Raw genomic sequence first — 21697 nt, forward strand, 5'->3', positions numbered from 1 at the left:
CTTCTCCGTTGATTTAGGCTATAACGTTTAAATGCTGCAGTATCCGGAAAAACTGCCTGCGTCTTAGTGGAAATTGTTAGTAATTCATGGAATGCTAGAAGTCTTCACAGCACATACAAAATAAAAGAATAAAATATTTCCATACTAATGCTGCAACACTGGAAAGATCTAAATATTGTTGGAGAAATTCTTTGATTGCTAACACACAAAAAAACCCTTTTCATGGAATATATTTTTTATCACTTTAGACAAAAGTAATATGGCAATAAAAATTCACAATATTGGTAAGTCAATGTAATATATTTCTATGTTGATGAAATATTTTGTAATTTTACTTTCTAATTAGTGCTCCTAGAAAGTGGACTATATTTATTTATTTATTTATTTATTTATTTATTTATTTATTTATTTATTTATTTATTAATGGAGGATGGTATGTTGTAGCAAAAGTTATGCCTTGATCACCAACTTTAAAAGCTGTGGCAAATTCAAAGGAATTAATCTAAGTTTTCTTAAAAAAGTGTGGTGGTTTTACCCAGATGGGCAGTTGAACTCCACCGCAACTACTCTCTCACTCTTTCACTCCTCCTTCTCAAAGGAAAAGGGGGAGAAAATACAATGGAAAATGCTCAAGGGTTGAGATAAGGACAGGGAGATCACTCAATAATTATCATCATGGGCAAAACAGGCTCAGCATACAGAGATTAAAATAAGTTATTGCCTATCACTAGCAGACTAGAGCAATGAGAAACAAATAAAAAACAAAACCATGTACCCGCCATCCACCTTCTTCCAACTCCTCCTCCCACAAGGCGCACAGGAGTGGGGAATGGGGGCTGTGGTCAGTCCCTAACACTTCATTCCCACCGCTCCATGGTCACTCTTTGTCCCTGCTCCACATGGGGTCCTTCCTATGGGATGCCATCCTTCCTGAACTGATCCTGTGAGGGCTGCAGCAGCTCTTCAAGAACTGCTCCCACATAGCTCCATACCACAGGGTCCATCCGTCAGGAGCAAACTGCTCCAGCACGGGTCCCCTACAGGCAGCAGCTCCCCCCAGACCCCCTGCCCTTGCGTTGGCTCCTCTCCACGGGCTGCAGCTCCAGCCTGGGGCCTGCTTCTGTCAGGGCTCTCCATGGGCTGCAGCCTCCTCCAGGCCACATCCACCTGCTCCACCGGGGGCTCCTCCACAGGCTACAGCGTGGAGATCTGCTCCATGTGGGACCCATGGGCTTCAGGGGAATAGCCTGTTCCACCAGGTGCCTCTCTCCTTTCTTAAATCTGCTCTCACAGAGGCACAGACAACATCGTTTATTGGTTCAGCTCTGGCCAGCAGTGCGTCTCTTTGGAGCTGGCTGAAATTGGCCCTTATCTGACATGAGGCAACTTCTGGATTCTTCTCACAGAAGCCACTCTTGCAGACCCCTGTTACCCAGACCTTGCCACATAAACCCAATACTACAAGTCTTGTAATAAATAGTTTGTACATATTTCCTCTCTTTTCTTAAAGTACATTTCTAAGTCATTCATAGAATGGATATACTATTCAGGGCTGACTGTAGAAACTTCTCTGGAGACTGAATGAGGACTCTACCCATGTGTGAGAATGCTGACAGGTTTTAAGAGGAGTGTTTTTTTTGGTGTGCGCACACCAGCACAACTATTTTATAGGTGACAGGCTCAAACTAATAAAAAATCTATTCTAAAATTGATTCTATAGAGAATATATATATATTCTCTCTATATATAACCTCAACAGGTCTGATGTGTTGGGCCATTCCTGTTTTGTTGCCAAAATCAGTATTTTTTCCCTTTTATTGTCTCATGATTACAGTGTTGGTACAAATCAGAACAAATAGACAGGTTTTTAAGTCTTTCCCTTATCTAATCACTGGCATTACTTAATGAATTCACCATTCCTGAGACAAATTTCCTGATAATCGGGAGCTATAAAGGACATAAATTATCCTAGCAAATCTTTGCCTGGGTAGCAACATGATGAAAAAAGCCACTGTTTACCTTCAGATCTCATACTGAATTTGGGGGTTATTTATTTTTTCATCTAGAAACAATTTAGAAAAAAATAAAATTGTAGTCCTATATTTAGTCCTTTGTACCTCTAGGATTGCATCTCAAGAGCGGTGATGTTATACTAGGTACATGGCTTGCTATGAGTTTTAGCAATCTGTTTTGCTGAAATACTCTTTTTCCTTTTACCTTGAGGATCAAGGAAACCAATGTGGTTTTCACCTGAATATGAAGTACATTTATTGCTTACAAGGATGAAATGTGTGATTATTGAATGTGGTCATTAAATAATGACATTATTTTTGGCTTATACATTTCAAAGAACAAGCTGCAGACAGAATATCCTCAACTGGATATGATGATAATGCTAGTAAGGGATCTTGTAATATCTCTTCATATGCTATCATGAAGGTGCAATTTCTTCTGGATAGCACTGGGACAAGATCTTTGCTCTAGCCAAACAGAAATTCCTCTTTGCAAAACTTTTCCCAGTTAATGGCTATTTTCTCATATTTTTCATTGAACTTTTCAGTTGACAGTGAATTTCTCAAATAAATAGTATATCCTATAAGGAATTTTGTACAGTGCTAAATTTTTAATCTGAATGTTGGGCAGCCAAGTGCCCTTACATATGTTATATTATGCCAGCACACTTTCCTTTATGAACTGAACTTGTCACCTCATCAGAAGTTTTGACAAGACCTGTTTTCCATAAAACTGTGCTGATTGGCACTAATTATGCTATCATCCTTTAATTCTTTAGTATTTATATGTTGCATCAGCTTTTCTGTGACTTTGCCCAGAATGTTCAGCTAACCAGAGAATAATTATTTAGGTCATCTTGTCTACCCTTTGCAAAACACATTGCAATAGATAATTACAGGAAATTTTCCTTTATATTATACTTTATAAACATAGCCTTAGATTTCTATGCAAAATGGGAAGTATGCTTTTGTTTAGTATGTCCTTGAAAAAGATTCAGACTGTTGGGTCACAGAACAGGCTGTCCCATACAGGACAGAGTACCTACAGTACAGATGAAGTTCAGCATTGCTTACTTTTCATATGACACACAGTACACACTGATGATGCTACTGGAAAGGTTACAGCCCCCTTAAACTCTTCTTTGCACCATTAAGTCAATCCATATCTCAGATAAACTCTTTCAGATCTGTATTTTTAAACCCTCTGTAACTGGCATTAAGCATAAGGGGCATTATTACCCCTGTCCTGTTCATTATGGCTGAACATCACAGAATATATGCCCTGGAGAGCCCATGAAGATGAATCTACATTAGACTAGCATAAATGTATCTAGAAGAGACACCACAGTGTAGTGACTGTTTCAGGATCTTCACTTTTCAATCTCCTGATCCTTATGTGATTATGATTTTAGGGCCAGATCCTCAACCAGTGTTAAGCAATGCTCTGTTGAATGCCTTGATGCCACTATGATTTTTACAGGAGCTGAACAGTCATCTTCATTCTGAAATGGCCTTATTTTGCCATTACTCCTGCAAACAACTACAAATATTACATGACATTACCAACATTTTTCTATGTCTTTAAAGTTAAGTATGTATTCTGTATTTGGAAGAGTTTCCAATTTTTTTTCTTTTTTTTTTTTTTTTTTGGATGAATACATTGAGATGCCCTGTGTAGTCTTACTGAAAAACAAAACCAGAAAAGTGGCATAATAAAGAAAGAAAAAACAAACAAACAAACAAACACATTTCAGAAATATCAGAATATTCAGAATTTCTAATATGTTCTTCCTTACTACTTCCCTTCAGTGGTGCACTTTTAGGAAACAAAGCTTAACTTCTTCACTTTACAAACCCAGCCTTCTCTTGAGCTATAAATGAGGTTGACATAGAGAGTAGCTATGATATGTAAAGTTATTTTCCTAGCTAGTAAGATATACATTTTGTTACCATTTGATCTTAGAACATAATTTGAGAACAAAGTGTTCTTGAAAGTGCCAGCAAAAATACTATGTTGGAAGTACTTTTGTCTTGAGGTTGCAGTGCAATGCATTGAAAATCAGTAAAACACTGAATGTACAGGGACTGAAAATAAAATACAACCTTGGTTATTGTGTGGCAGAAAAAAAAAAAAAAAAAAGTGTAAACAAAATCTATTTGATTATCCAGATTTATAAGAAAAGTATTAAAATGTATAAGAGGCATAAATAAATTTTGGAGAAGGTAAAATATGATTTGCATATTACATCACAATTGCATATTCATAGCAGATATCACCTTGAGCAACTGTTAACCCATGTTCATGCATATATACATAGACAAAAATTAATCAAATTATTTTTACTGATAAAAATACCACCAATTCAGACCTTTAATTTGAATTGTATGAAATAATATAGGAGTAGCTCATATATTTATATAATTGGTTTAGCACTGGGAGGAATTATGAATTTTCTCTGATCTAGAATTCTCCTAAGGGGATTTTGTCTTAGGAAATTTCTAATGCGAATTGCTATTAGGAATTGAACAAGTAGCTTTCATCAAATGTTTCTGTATGTTTCCTAAAATCAAAAATGAAAAAAATAAAACTTGTTATAAAGAAATCCCACCTATTCTGAAGACAATATATTTGTATTTGCTTCCACATCCTGAAAAATGTTCAAATGTTATCATAATTTGTTTAAAAATGCATTGAAATAATTTTAAGATGTTTTCCCTTTAAATGATTCTATTAAATTCTAATTTAGTAATTTTTATATTTATTTATAATATTTGTTACTACATGTTCAGTAATCTTCTGGTCCTGAACAGCATTAAACTGAAATGTATTATCTGGGTCAAAATAACTTGAAGGTGAATTGAGATTGGAAAAGTTCGAAGTATAATAATTCCCTTTCACAATCTTGGGGATTTCAAAGTTATCAGCTGAAGAATCCTTTTCAACTTTTTGAACCCGATACATTTTTTTTTAGCCTAATAATTACAAAATCCCATAACATATATGGTGAAGAAATTCATTCTCAAAATTATAAATGGTCTAAAAACCTTTGAATCTCAACTTTTAAAAATAAGTGTACCATCTTGATCAGCAATTTGAGAGGTTACAATTAGTTTACACTTTTATCTGAGATCTACTTGCTAGCTATTTTGTCTATAGGTTGTGTTTATTTTCCATCCAGAATTAGTCTCTGGGACACTCCAAATGTTCAACAGCATTTATTAGTTGCCTATTTGTGGTCAGAGACCACTGTGAATCCTTAGTAGTAGACCTCCATCTGATATCTGTCTTTGTGTAAGTGTGCTTTGCATTTCAGATGAACAATTTCATGTTTTGAAACTACTTAACTTGGAAATCCAAATACAGTCTCATTTTGGCAACACCATAGAACTTGATCCAGCTTAAATCACCTGGAAATGTACTTCTCTGTTCTCCATGGAAGCTGTCTGAATAAATGTTATCACTGTATGCCATATTAACCTGCTTTTTATATAAGCAATATAAATAAATGTATTAGCCTTACATCATGAACCAATGAAGATGATAATGTTTTATCTGCAAACAGTATCTAAGAGCCATATGCTCATACGAATTTCAAATGAAGGTGAAAACAAAACATCGTTTATCAATATTATCTTCCCTTTCTTCTCTAAAAGTTAAGCATAGACAAGTATTACTAATGTAATGTCAATACACAACGCACATTGAGATCTTAAATTAAAGGTTAGTCACTATAATAACAAGTGGATGAGAATGGGGACTTCCAAGTAATGCAAGCAACAGAAAATTCACCATGGATAAAGTACTGTGTGTCCATACAGAAAGGAGCCTGAAGATTCTTGAACTTTTACAATTGTATGTGTTACTAGCTTTTCTGAAGTAGCCTGGTTTTACTTAAGTCTAAACTATCTTCATTAGTGTTGCTTAGAAAAACTGCTGAAAAGCTGCATTAACAAATTTAATACTTGAAAAGCTGTCCACAAAGGGCTAAAAAGAAGTGATGTAAGTGGAGCACCTTCTGTAAGCTATTGTGCTGATATATTTTAAAATAATGAATGTCATTTTTGTAGTCAGACTTGTATTGTTCTGTAAAAACCTACAAAGCAAAAAGTCTTGTAACTTGTTTTCCAGACTGTAGAAATTCATCATTAGAAGATATTTCAGATAATTGACAGCATTAGTATGTAACAGGTGTGAAACAACTGAAACCTGGTTAATTGAGAAATTTTTTTTTCTTAGTCTGATTTAGTTAGAAACTCTGTCATTTTGTAGGAAAGGTGAAAGCTAACCATCTCCCTTGGCTCAATATTTAAGGATAAGAAAAAGATGGTTTTGAGGGATGAACTGAATAAAACCACAGAGAATACAAAAACAAATAACATATGACAAATAGAAAAAAAAAAAAAATCACAGAATATCAACAGACATTTTCACTGGTAAAAAGTTAAGGATTTTTTTTTCTTTACTTTTATTCCTTTTCACACTTTTATTGTTTGTAATCATTTTCTAGCTCTTGGAACTAGTTTTACCATCTTCTGCTACATTTTTTTATCACAGGGTAAAACATATTTCACTTGGGGAGAGGGGGAGTAAAAGTGAGAGAAAGTGCATAGAGAGAAAGTGCACCCTTAGTGATATCTTGAGCAAAAGACAATTTCTGATGCAAAGCAGAAGGCAATTTCTTATGCAAATTTTGCATAAAATTGAAGAAATTAATCAATTGTATCTAATTTTAGTTTCTATGTTCAGTGGAAAGCAAGGGCAAAGAGAAAGAACAGTCATGTTAGGGTAGGGCTCTGTTTTACAGGGTCACTTCATATTTTTCAACTTTTGAGATACAATTGCCTGAATATGAAATTCCATAACTTATACATAACTTTAATGAGAATTTTTTTCTTCAATTTTTATTTGATTTTAATAAGTTGATGAGCCTGTTTAACTGTAGTCTCTTTTTCTAAGAGGGCTGAGAATATCACTACTATTCACAGATCATAGCAAAAGAAAGTTATTAGAATAAAAGTTATTAGAATTAACTTTTCTAAGAACCGTCAGAAACCTCAGCAACTCTGTTTGCAAAGATGGTATATATCTTCGGCTTTTTTTTTTTTTTTTTCCTTAAAGTAAATACATAGTGATACTTATTTTGAGGAAATCGGCTTAGATTCTTTCTATACAGATCAGCAATAAAGCTTCCAAAGCATAATACTCCACTGTAAACATCTCTCATTCCCTTCTTCCTCAGATCAAGGTGAGTAGGGGTAGCTACTCATGGGGTAGCTGTTACTTACATTGGGGTAGCTGTTACTTACATTGTTCAGTGTATACTCAACATAAGAATCAAAAAGTATTGAAAGGCAAAAATTAGGTTTGATTTGCTACTCTCTGAAGAACATATGTATTTCTATAACATAAATTTAACTTACATTTCTGAAAATGAAATCTAGAGAAGTGGTGAATTAATGTGGCTAATGATGATTCATACCCTTTTATGCAGATAGCTTCTATGTGCATAGAAAACACATCTACCCTCCACTTTCAGTCTTCCCTTAAGATTCATGCTTACCATGCTGCAGTCAGATGAATGTTCTACTAAATGTTAAATACAGGAGACATTATAGTAAATGGTTACATTCAAAAATTTCAGTTCCATATAGATTTACATATATATCTCTGGAAATAAAAACAGACTATCCTGCCATGCTTGAAGGGCACTGGAGGACATTGAAAAGCATATTGGATTTTGAAGACAAGTATTACGGCATTTGGAAAGAGCAATCCTGCTTTATTTTGTCTTTTTGTAAAGGGGGTGTTATACAGAACATGATTTTATGGTCAGACACAATTTCTGCATCAGGCCTACTTCCCTATTCAGAGAGCAGAGTGCTGGTTATGGTCTAAAACAATAGCATAGTTTGTGGCTTGACTTATTTCTTAAACATTATCCAGTGTTTGTGTAGAGTAAGTGCAATGCTCTCTGGAAGGCTGCCTTTGTAAGTACTTCAATTGTCCTTCAGAACAGTCACTACTTTGAAAAAAAAAAAAAAAAGAAAAAAAAAAAAAGTAAGTATAGTGCTTAGCCTTTTTAAGGACCCTTTCCTTTTACCTGATGAACTTTCATTTGCAACCAATATACTAATGAATTAAAACTGATATCAGAAACTAATGTGTGCTAAGGTACTTTCCTGAACGATCACATGAATAGCTTAGAAATAGTTGCACAAACTGCATCCTGATAAGGCAAGTCAAGTTTTCATTGGAATTGGCTTGCCACTGGTACATTTTTAACAGGACAGGAAGGCAAATCAGGCATTTCAACTCCCCAGCTATTCCTTAATCTGATGGGAGCTGTTCTTTTTATCCTAACTACATATTTGAGGGGTGCCTAATAATCCAAGTGCACTGTATCTAATAACTCTGGCCTATCTTTCTAGGAAGAATGCCAACAGTAATAACAATAGTCCAAAGTAGTTTTCATCAAGAATTGTCTCAAAACACTTCACATAAGCATGTGTGCTTCTGTTCATTCAGCACTCTAAAATAATCTTAGTACAAAATCCTCTCAGTGAGCTCAGCAGTTTACTACAGAAGGAAAATTTGGGGGTTATATCCCCAAATGCTATTTTGCCTTCTCATATTGCAAGATCCCCAGATATCTGAGTAACTACAAGTCTTGTCTGCATTGATCATGCGTCCCCCCTGGAAGCTGACACACTGAGCTACTGAATGTTTCTCGATATTATGCTGAGACATTGGTCTGCTACTGAGCAGAGGAAAGATTGCCAAATACTGAATCACTGGTGCTACTTTCTTTAGCACCTGGGATTTTCTTTGGAAAGTTCCCAACCAATTATTATGCAGGCCAGACTCTACTTAGCTTATCAGATCTGACAAGATCACAACCTAAAGAGATACAGATGGCAAGGCATTCCTATCATCACCAACATCTAGAGGCAAATGAACTATTTCCTGTTCAAATGTGCTTCCAGATAAACTTAGTATTTGATGGATATAATTATGTTAAGTGAGCCTGAACCCAGGGCTGGATATGGAGCTGTATTTTCAGTGCATATAGACAGTATATCTCAGTTAGGGGTATATGATAGTCCTAATATCTCAAGTATGTGTACACAGCCAAGGGGAAGGTGTATCAGAGCTCTATAACTCAGTATTTTCTTGGCCATCAATTATAGGAAAAGCAAAAACAAAAAGCAAACAGTCCTACCAAAAGAAGAAGAAGAAGAAAAAAAAAAAAAAAACAACAAAAACAAACAAACAAACAAACAACAACAACAACAAAAAAACCCACAACTGTCTTTGAAGGGGTAATTCAGGAAGTTTCAGATACTCTCCATATATATATCTGTATAAATTCAAAGGCCTGAAAAAGTCATGGAAAGGTACAGATCTTTCATTATAAGAAAGAAAAAAGGAAAAAGGAAAAAGGGAAAGGGAAAGGGAAAGGGAAAGGGAAAGGGAAAGGGAAAGGGAAAGGGAAAGGGAAAGGGAAAGGGAAAGGGAAAGGGAAAGGGAAAGGGAAAGGGAAAGGGAAAGGGAAAGGGAAAGGGAAAGGGAAAGGGAAAGGGAAAGGGAAGGAAAGGGAAGGAAAGGGAAGGGAAGGAAAGGGAAGGGAAGGGAAGGGAAGGAAAGGGAAGGAAAGGGAAGGAAAGGGAAGGAAAGGGAAGGAAAGGGAAGGAAAGGGAAGGAAAGGAAAGGAGAGGAAAGGAAAGGAGAGGAAAGGAGAGGAAAGGAGAGGAGAGGAAAGGAAAGGAAAGGAAAGGAAAGGAAAGGAAAGGAAAGGAAAGGAAAGGAAAGGAAAGGAAAGGAAAGGAAAGGAAAGGAAAGGAAAGGAAAGGAAAGGAAAGGAAAGGAAAGGAAAGGAAAGGAAAGGAAAGGAAAGGAAAGGAAAGGAAAGGAAAGGAAAGGAAAGACACCAGATTTAATTCAAATTTCCCATCTGAGATGGCTGAATTAGCAGTAGAGCCCATGAGAGTTGTACTACTCAGAAGGCCAAGGAGAGATGAGAATAGAAATGCTCTCTAATAATGTGGGAGGCCTGTTCACAAGGTCAAGGAAGCCATTTCCACTTTCATTTCTGGCTTACTGAATATTTTATAATTTTGTATATTAGAATAGCCTCCAAGTATGGACTTACAAGGAAGTACTACTACTGTATCTACAGATACAGAGAAATCAGATTTCATCAGGAAAGGATGGAGATGTGTATTTCTTTATAGCTGACAAAAGTTGACAATCTGAATGACTGGAGAGTCTAAATCAGGTCAAGAGGAGATTCAACTCCCTCACATTCATTTTAAATTGATTGCTTTACAATTAATTGTGGAAAAAGAGGAAAAAAGAAATAATAATTAAAAAAAAAAAAAAAAAAGGTATTTTAATTTTATAAGTAATTTATCATGAGAGAACTTTTTGTTAGGAAATGCTTATTAGGAAATTAGTTGTTTAAACATGACTGTATTTTTAGGACCGGTCCTCTTCAATGTTTTTATAAATGATTTGGATGTAGGACTAGAAGGTGTTTTGAGCAAACTTGGAGGAGTTGTGGACTCGGATGAGGGTGGAAAGGCCTTGCAGAGAGACTTGGACAGATTGGCGAGCTGGGAGATCACCAACCGCATGAAGTTTAACAAGAGCAAGTGCCAGGTCCTGCACCTGGCACAGGGCAACCCTGGCTATATGTACAGACTAGGTGACAAGACGCTGGAGAGAAGCCCTGCAGAGAGGCATCTGGGGGTTGTGGTTGACAGCAAGCTGATTATTAGCCAGCAGTGTGCCCTTGCAGCCAGGAGGGCCAACCGCATCCTGGGGTCCAACAAGCATGGCATCGCTAGTCGGTCGAGGGAAGTGATTGTCCCATTCTACTCTGTGCTGGTGAGGCCTCACCTTGAGTATTGTGTGCAGTTCTGGGTACCACAGTACAAAAAGGATGTGAAACTGTTGGAGAGTGTCCAGACAAGGGCTATGAAGATGGTGAAGGGACTAGAAGGGAAAACGTATGAGGAGCAGCTGAGATCACTAGGTCTGTTCAGCCTGGAAAAGAGGAGGCTGAGGGGAGACCTCATCATGGTCTACAGCTTCCTCATGAGAAGGAGCGGAGGGGAAGGCGCCTATCTATTCTTCTTAGTCACCAGTGATAGGACCCAAAGGAATGGTGTCAAGCTGTGGCAGGGGAGGTTTAGGCTAGACATCAGGAAGAGGTTCTTCACTGAGAGAGTTGTCACACAATGGAACAGGCTCCCCAGGGAAGTAGTCACTGCACCAAGCCTGTTGGATTTTAAGAAGTGTTTGGACTATGCACTTAGTCATATGGCCTAAAATCTTGGGTAGACCTGTGTGGTGCCAGGAGTTGGACTTGATGATCCTTATGGGTCCCTTCCAACTCGGGATACTCTATGATTCTATGGTTTGGTGTTCTGAAAAGCTGGATTCTGCAACATGAATGAAATGCATGAATGAAAGTAATAAACAAGAATGAAGAAATTAAATGCGTAAAAAGTGAAACGTTACTGTCCAGATTATATATACATAAAGTCCAGGGGTTGTACCATCTGCCTCCTCTGTTTTTGAACTGCTGATGTTCTTGAATCCCATCTTTTCTGACATTATAACTTTCCAGTCTGTTTTACCCACTTGCCATCTTAATCCTTCTGAAATCTCTTTGGATTTTCCTTTTTTTAAAAAAAAGATTTATTTTCTCTTTCACAGAAGTCATTTTGCAATTACTCTCACCCTCCATATCAATCTGCCTTTCTCATATAGTTGAATTGTAGTGCTTTGCCTGAGATATTTTGCAGTACTTTCCATTGATCACAACCTGTGACCCTCTTGGATCACTTACAATTCATCTACAGAAACAAAGATGAGTCTGCCTTGATATCATTTATCAGCTTTTTTTTTTTTTTTTTTTTTTTTTTATACTTTTGTTGTCCTTCAGGGCTATCATTTCACCAGCAGTAAAACTGTGCTTACAGTGTACATATTTCTATCTGGAATGTAGATGAAAGGAAAATCAGACTGATTAATATGCTTAGAAATGTTATTCCTCTGACTCACTCTAGGGTGGGAGCAGACAACTGTCTGAAGAAACACTTTTTATTTCTCTTGTATATTCTCCAGTCCATAAATAAATACTGAAGAATATCAGCTACCCAAAGGAAGAAAACCCTGCCATAAAATGGTGATATAGACTTGCCTGTGTACCATTGTGTTACACATCATCTCAATCCACTCCACAATTACACCATTTTACTTTACAAAACTGCTGCAATTAGCATCTCTAAACATAGCCCTTTCAAAGTATGCTGTTTAGTTGAAATTTATCATCATTTCCATTGTATGAAATTCCATTTTAATAATCCATGAAGGTCAAGCTATTAGTAAAACACACACAATCTCCCAAAAAGCATACCTGAAGCACAGTGGAAAATTCATGTCAATTAAGCAACTTGGCTATAATTCCTTTTCATCTCAACAGCCCTTAAAACTCTCCACATGAAAACAGCAATAACCTTATGACAGTTGCAGGGCAATGTGTTTTCTGGACATTTGATCACTTGATGTTTTCTTAACCTAAGGGTAATACACAATGTCAAGATATTTGAAAACAGTTAAAGGCAAAAACAGACTTCAAAACTCCCCACCCCCACCCCAACCCCCACCCTGGAGCCCTGTAATATTTTCATAAAATAGACAACTGTATAAATTTGTATAATTTAAAATTATATAATATAATATAATTATATATTATATTATATAATTTAAAATTATATTACATAACTAAAATTTATGTATGCAATATTTGCATATTCATAGTATTTTCTGTGGGTAGATTGGATTGTTAAGAATACAAAAGAAAATCCATTCCAGTCTGTCTGTCCTTTTTTTGTCCCACAGTAATATTTCTTACAAATATTTGTCCAGCTGCCTTTCTGAAACCGTTTCTTTCTACTGCTCTGAAGTCTGCATAAGACTGTATGCTTCATACATCAAGTTATCTAAGGAGAAATTCCATCAGGATTATTTTTACAATTTGTGTTTCAATAGTAAGTTCTAAAAATTAAAGTACTTGACCACAACTGCTCCTTTTCATTTGTTTGTTTGGTTGGTTGGTTTGTTGTTTTTTTAATGTAAAAAAAAAAAAAAAAAAAAAAAAAAACAGACAAAAAAGCACAACAAAATTAGACACTTATATATGCTGTTCTTCTGCAAATACTGCAATTAGTGGTGTGTTTCATGTCATGGATGTAAATCCCCTTCTGAATGCATTTGGGATTAAATTTACTAAGAAATTTTTGAAAAACATCATAAAATTCTCTTTATGGCCTTAATTTTAATGCCACAGATATCTTCTTATTTTATTTTTGGTTTACATTTAATTTGTATTGTCAGATTTTTTTTCTGCATACTGTGCACACATTCTTCTCATTTCTTCATGCATCAGCTGTGCAAAATTGGCCTACTGGTCCATGTCATTACTAGAATTAATAGGGCAAGCAAATGTCCATTGTCTAATGATACATGCACACTGATTCAAAAGCAGATGAAATAATATTTAATGGAGTTTAATAAGGAGAGGTGCAGGGTTTTTGTGCTGCACAGTTTAGTTTTAAGAATGACAGTAGCCAGTTCTAGGGAAGTATAAAACAGGCAGCTGATGTCAGTATTCAACCTGTTAAGATAATTAACACATATACTCATTACCTGGCTGTGCCTCAACTATCAGATTTCAAACAGTTTTTTGCTTGCAACTTACTGGTATTAAATGCATTCTAAGGGGAACAGGTTGGTAGTTTGTCACATGAAATTTTTACTCCTGGAGAACCGGTGTTAATCTAGACTTAGACATGCATTATATTGCGACCTAATGGCCATCAGTCTAAACAACTAAATGGTTTTAGTTTTGAAGCTTGTTATCTTCAGTGGTGACTCTGTTTCATTATTTATAATAGCGTGTTTTCTGCTGTGAATTTTGATGTAGTCATTGCAGACAGTAAGAAGGGAACTGCATCTTGCCCAGAGAAATGCAGTGAATACGGAACATGTTGGATCACACTGCTATGTAATGTCATCCATCAACAAAAATCATTACGTCTTGTTCTGTCACCCATCTAGAAGGGTTTGCAAGCTTGACTACCTACCCATGAGGATCAATAAAATAAAATTTTATGTAATAATCTCAAAAAGTAATCAATTGGAGAAATTAATCCATCATGGAGCACAAAAAAATAAATAAAAAAAAAAAATCCAACCATAAAACTTAGGTAATTTTTGCTCCAATTCCTGGAGCCCAGGGAGAAGTGTTTCAGTTCCATATAATCAAACAAAAACAAACAAAACAAAAACAAACAACAACAACAACAACAAAAGACTTCTAATTGTGACTCACATCCCTAGACAGAAGTGCAAGTCATTTTCTTTTAAATGTTTGCATTATGTTTCTAAGTTTGTAAGACTTTTCTTTGTTGCTTCATATGGAGACTTTGTGGGCCTAGTTTGATATTTTTACATTTTTAATAGAGATGGATATTTGTTTAAGGGCACAAAGTTCTTCATTGCTGGGATTAATGAATAATATTTACAAAGTGCATATGAACTCATAGACAACTTTGAAAGAAGATGAAGCATTAGCTTAACTGGCTGTCCTGCACTAGCTAAATACCCTCAACCTCATATAATTCTACTTATTGGTGATAGTTTTCCAATTTCATATATTAAACAAAGTCACAAAACAGATTCAAGATTAGAGCAGCAATCTACATATATGCTTTTGGTGTACCTACCCTGTTTTTCCATTTTGCAGTTTATTAAGAACGGAAATAAATGAGAGCAGAAGGGTTCCTCTCCACTGAAGCAGTATTATATAGTGAAGTATTTTTGCTTTTATTTTTTGATCATGGAATATATTAGGAGACTTAGAAGTCAAAATGAGAAATGAATTTATCATGAGCTGAAAGTAAATATTTGCAAGATCACAAGAGTCATAACCTTAGATTATTTGCACCTAAGCCCAGTAGAAGTGACGTTGATCAGTGTTCCCTCTCCATCACTATGTCAAGTGTGTGTGTGCATACATGTATGCATGTGTCTGGTTAGTGTGAGTCAGATTGCAATTTTTTATGGGAATGTTAAAACTTACAAGATGCTCTCCAACAATAAGATTAACTGTGAGTCTTATTTCTACCAACAGCCTCTGTGACTTCATATAAAATTCCAGAATTCTGATAAACTGTCATGGGGAAAAATGATAAAGTGACTTACACTCAATTTTGCTGGAAGGGAGAAATGCAGAGGCTGTCAGTCTGGGTCTTCAGAACAAATGAGTTACAGTTCATGAGGCAGCTCAATAAGGCTATCATTTCCCATCAGCTCCTATCACTGACAGCCACAGATTTACTGGATGGGGTAAGGGAAAATGGCTGAGTTTTGGTGCCAGGTGAGTCGGCACTATTACTCCATCAACCAGACTTGTGTAGACAAGATGCTACCATGAATATTTGATAGAAGCTTTTTCCCAGAAATATCTGTGGAAAACCATAAAGCTTTCATTTACTCAAAAAAGAAAGAAAAAAAGAAGAAAGAAAAAAGAAAAAACAAAACAAAACAAAACAAAAAAAAAGCTCTCTGTCTCTGTTTGGAGCCCTTTGAAAATGTCCATTTGTAAACTGCTAAGGTTTCTCTGATTTATTTTGTGTGTGTGCATTTCTTTCATTCAGCATTCTGTTTTGTGCCACATGGCTTATTTATTGCCCTCGCAGAATGAAATAAAAGAATTCTCAATCTGCTGGGATTTCATATACAATACATTTGTCACTATCTATCTCACAAAATAGCAATATGAACACAGCCTTAGAGCCACCTGTGCATGCCCAGAGGAAACAGGCCTTTGATCTGTCACAATTACAGATTGTTAGAAATATGTATGTCCCACTTCCAGGCAAGAAGATTCAGGTCAAAGCTGAAGAATTTACAATGTATATATTCTTGTTAAAATAGCTCAGTATAACTGATTTCTGTATTATCCCATCTTTCTGTTGCGCAAAACTGTCCTGGCAATTGCTGTTGTCTCTTCAAAGAGCTACTATGTATACAACCCGCATTTTTATTTATTTATTTATTTATTTTATGAGGATGTTTGCACAGCAGGCTTTCTTAGCTGAAATCCAGATTTGCCTTGCTAATATTCAGACACTAAAACATTTAGCTTTATTTTGTTGTTTTTGTTGTTTAATCGTAATGATCAGTAATGGATTTGGTCCCTAGGTGTTAACATTAAACATTCCCTTAGGCTGGATTGTGGTGCTACAAGGGTGGGAGTAACACCTGCAGGTGTTACTGTCTGTTTGCTTTTTAAGACCAATATGTACTTCCCAAGAAGGATTTAATATGACAGTTAGAACAAGACTGTGATGTTCCGACTCACACTGATATACCTAATTTGATGTGCAAGTCTGTTTAACTTATGAGTTGAACACCATTATCCCTTAATCAGTCATCAGACCTATCTCATAATTAAATGTAGAAAAAAGATACTCTCCAACCCATTGCATGGTTCTGCAGCTTAAAAAAATAATTTTTATTTATCTGTTCTATTGGAGAAAATTCTTCTGTCACCCACAGGCTTAGAAAAAAATAATGAGTTCAAGTGTTCATTAAAAAAAAAGAAAAAAAGTACTGTCAAATATGGCTTCCAGTAAAAATAAATAAATAAATAAATAAATCTACAAAATTAAATAGCATTTATATAGCTTCTTGGCCATCTATTCAAGAGAATCTTACCTATTCTAGTCTTTGTATCACTCTTCCCAGATCTGCAGATCTATTCCTAGGTAACAAATATATAAATAAAAACATTATGTCCCCAAAACAACCATGGACCATGTTCATTTGTGATTCTGTTTTGAGCCCAAGGAAACTTAATTTATTATTTTAATTTTAGAATTTGAGAAGGATATGGCAAAGATATCCAGGCATTGCAGCTATGACTAACCATGTGCCAAAAGTGGTAGAGGTGTCAGTTTTGATTGGAAATGGATACTTTTATCTTGCAAGGAAAATTTAGAATAACCTTAAGCCTTTCCAGAATTAAGAAAGATTACAGCTAACATCTGTATTGTTAACAGATGTTGTTAATATTTTTTAAATGACGTTTTCTTACAAGACATTTTAAATGAATGCTGGTTTTGGCTTGTTTGTTTGCCTGGAAACCAAGTATATTAAAAGTATTTATTTTCCCATATGGTTTTACCTTTCCCCATCATCTAATAGGTACCATTTCTGTTTTCAACTACTGTTCTTCTTTCATTTGCTTTAATAATTGAAAGCTGTGTAGCAGCTCTATCTTTAATCTTTTTCTCTTAAGCTTTGAGAATCTCAGTAAATACACTTTCCAAATTAGGAAAAAAAGAAAAGAATTTCAAAGATCAGATTAATGGGTTTTTCATTTCATGGACCATTCTTCATCTAGGAATAATGAATACAAAGAAATATTTTGATTCCTTTTTCTGGCTCCTGGAGCTAGAGATGCAGACTGATACAAACCAAAAATGTGTCACAAATGGATCAGACTGTATCCATGTATAGACAGAATAAATAAAAAAAAAGTGCAGGATGACTGTAGTCATAGCCGTCATGTTGTCCTATTTGTCATCTGTCTTGTTAAGCTCTCAAAGTACCTAGCAAAAATGCACACTAATCTAGTCTGAGAAATCTTAACATATCTATTGCCATGTGTTTTCCCACTCCTTTTTTCTTGATTTAGCTAAATGAAGGAGATTGTGATGTTATGGCAGAGCCTTAAAATTCTCTATTTAGGGAGCAGTAATGTATAGAAATGCCTGCATAATTTCAGTTTTTGTCTTCTTTATATTCACATAGCTGACCGTAAAAATGGGTGACAAAGCAGGATACCAGGGCTTCTTGATTCTCATCACTGCTACAGTTACCTCTCTTTGCAGTGACTAACACATTGAGTATGAACAAGAAGAGCTACATTTTTTCAGGATGTCACATGTTTTTTTACAAGCCACAGCATCCTGTATCTCTGTGAGTGAATAGTACAGCAGAAAGGCAAGGAAAGGCAATGGAGAGTGGAATAGGGAAAGAAGGGGAAAATAGAAAAAGAAAGAGGGAAAAAGAGAATAAAAGAATAAGAAAGGGGAAGGGAAAATAGAAATCATTCATGTCAGAATTTGACATGGCTTAAATTTCTCATTTGAATAAAGAACTTGTCTAATATTATCCTGTTTACACTTCCCTAAATAGGTGCTCACCTCAGCTGAGAATGCAAGCAAAGTATTTTTCTCACACTTTCCCCTCACATTTTGCCTAACTATAACAGACTATTAGATCACAAGTTAGAGATACTTGTACAAAATTCTTCAAAAAGATCTCATGTGACACCAGGTATCTTGAATTTGGTACGTTACCTAAATGAACTGTATTGTGTCTGGGCTCTGGTTTCAAACAAACAAACAAATGGAATGCAAGATACATCATGAATGTATATCTGAAGAGCATCACGTGGACAGTTTCCACACTGCCTGCCTTTCTGCCTTCCCACAATTTCTGGCACTGGTTCTTATTTTTCTGTGAACATCCTGTTCTGTGAGAATCATGTTCTCTTCCTCTGATTTGGCTCTCCGAAGGACAAAACAACCAAATATGTAGGGTGTTAGACAAAGTCTGTGGTGAACCAAAGGGTTTGGAGTCAGTGCCACAACACCCAATTTTCTGCACATGCATCAGTCTGTCTGTGTAAATATTGCACATTAAAATTATATTAATTAAGAAGAAAGTGTCTTGTGAATCCTTCAGTTGCAGTTTTGCCAGTGGATATGTGCATTATTATATGACATTATCCCCATTTTATTTTCAAAAATATAAAAGCTAGTTAAAAACAGGCAGTTCGGGGTGTGGGGTGGTTGGGGGATGTAGGGATGGAGATAAGAGCTTACTAGAAGGTATTAATTGTTGTCATAGTAATTCATAGATGAATTACATCAATTCTCCTGTAAAACTGGGCTTGTGAGTATACAGATGTGCCATTTTCAAACTATGCAGTTGTATAGGTAGTGATCAGAGATCTGCTTATTCAACAAATTGTATCACTCTACTTTTCTCACAGAGGTTAAAATGAATGCTATTTTTACTTTTATTTTTTTTTACAGGATGAGAAAGTACATGTATATATATCTTGCTCAGGAATCAAACAATTTACTTTCCACTATTTAAATTCTCTCCATTCCCCTCCCCACAAAGATTCTTGTATTTTACTCTTCATTTTCCAGTAATAGCAGGCTGTTTCTCTGTAACAAGTTAAGTTGTAACACAACAACTTATCCATGTCTTGAAGTAAAATCATAATGGAAATTTCATAACAAATAAAAGATACACCTATTTGATGGTTCAGCTAAATAACAACAGACCTACAGTGGGCATGAGGTTGCTTCATCATTATTTTGCACAGTAGTACTGGGGTTGGAACAATCACCCACCATGGGGGAGACTTCAAGTTTGTTTTCCATCTTGAGAAAGTCAACCCTAAACCTCTTGCCATACTAGAAAGAAATCTAGCAGTGCTATGCTCTTTAGAGACTGTGATACTCTTGATCCTTCAGGCACAAACGCTCTGTACACAAGAATTCAAGGTTATCTGGACCTGAGAGCATGGAGGTATGGCCCTGTAATTCAGAACATGGGGACTGAGAGTCTCAGACACCCACCAGAAGTTAAGGGGATCTGGGGAATTTTTTCTTCCTTATTTTCAAAAGTGTCAGTGGAAATCGGCAAATTCCTATCTTGATTTCTTCAAACCTTGTCAGTGGCAAGCATTTCCTCTGGTAAGTTTCCTCCTATGTGAGATGGAAAAAAATCTGACAAGAGCCCAAATTCATGTCAAATTTATTTTGTAAATGGAAATCTGTCAGTTGTATTGGCAACAAGGACTAATGATTTGATTGTCACATAGAATATGCAAAAATCCAGTTCCGACAAGCTGGAAAAACTGCTAACATGACTATTCTTCACTTGCCTAAACATACAGATATTTGCAGAAGCACTGCACTTCAATGCACTGCAAATTCCATTATTTCTTTTTTTTTTTGTTGTTTAAAATATAGAAATAGAGATAGAAGGTATCCAGAAAGTCAACCCTTCTTTTTACTTGTTGGAAAAATAAACATGACTTATTTTCTTCCCACTTGCATCTAGAAACAATTTTTCAACCTCTTCTTTTGAGAATCAATTTTAGTCTGTTTTATACAAAATTTATTTCTATAGCAGTATAGTACCTCTGTATCTCTTGTACTGTACATACTGGACCATATTAATACATACTATCAAGTTTATTGAAATTCTCACCTAAAACAGTCATGACTGTTCTTGTGCATAGCTCTTAAGTATTTAACATAAGTTTAATATTTCTTAACAGAGTCATGCGATCTTTAGAATTTGTCTATTCCTTCTTAGCAAGTCTGCTATACATAGTATGTATTATGTATACATACTACATATAGTCTACATAGTATACATAGTATGTACACTAAATGAACATTTCTCAACAGAAACTATTTCAAAAATGTTGGTATGTATTGAATCACCTTTGTGTATTTCTGGTAGTGTTATAACCTTTTGTGAAATTCCTCCATCTTACTCTGAGCTTTTGACATCCCTTCATTTTCTGTTTAGACTTCATTATCCTACACTTTGAAGAAAGAAGATGGGAGTTTAACACTCTCATTTACAAAGTGAATCCTATGCATTTTCTATTGATATTTTCCATCTGTCTTTGTTGATGGTTAGGGTCTTTATAAAAAAAATAAATAGTTTCTCTATTATATGTATTTTGTATTTCCATTAGCATTTTTTTACTATCTTTACTGTGCTTTATTGGCTTTACTGCTTTCTGCTTCTTTAGCTTTGTTTTTCTATCCAATATTATCAGACATTTTAAAAATTGTATATATCTCTTCCTATAAATCATTTATTCTTTTTTTTTTTTTAACTTTATGATTATTAGTCTAGACTTTTCCTAATTCATTACACATTCCTCATTAAACGATACAACTTGACTACTAACACTTGACAGGGCAATTAGTGCTGTGATTTTTGGAAAGATAAACTGTGCTTGTTTAATATGCCAGGCTTCTAATATTTGGAATTTTATTTTCTGATTACAATGACAGTGGGGGAAACAAAAATAAATTACATTTTCCGTGTAATGTCATATTTTCTGTTATTGGACTATGTAAAAACTTGAGGGTTTGAGGTTTTTCATTTTAGTGTGATTTCAGTTATCAAAGTGGGTGGCCTAGTTGTTCAGCATACTATTCTTAACTTACATGTATTTTGTAAACCAACTCACGTAACAGCTTGTTGAATGAAATGATAAGAATTTTCATCCCAATACTCTCAGGCTATTTTAAAAGTTGTGTAAAATGGGCTCCAGACTTTCCCTCTGATCTCAGGGGCCTGAGATTCTTGAAAGATGGTTTTATTGGTAAAGGCTAAGCTAAAAAAGGCCCTCAGTACCTCAGTCTTTTCCATGACAGTTATTATATGTTGCCTTGTCCCACTCAGCAACAGGTTCACTTTTTCCCTATTTATGGTATTTGCTGTTTATGTACTGGTAGAATTCTTTCTTGTTGCCTTTTATGTCTTTTGCTACATTGAA

The 21697-nt window shown here is 35.4% G+C and overlaps 1 protein-coding gene across 2 annotated transcripts in view; it reads left to right on the forward strand.

Moving 5' to 3' along the window:
* Nucleotides 1–21697, forward strand: part of NKAIN2 (sodium/potassium transporting ATPase interacting 2) — a gene marked incomplete at its 3' end in the record, with an annotated part of 583071 nt that overhangs the window by 345177 nt on the left and 216197 nt on the right. The window lies entirely within an intron of this gene.

The sequence above is a fragment of the Aythya marila genome, assembly GCF_965140915.1.
Source record: "Aythya marila genome assembly, chromosome: 3".
In the NCBI taxonomy this organism is placed as follows: domain Eukaryota; kingdom Metazoa; phylum Chordata; class Aves; order Anseriformes; family Anatidae; genus Aythya; species Aythya marila.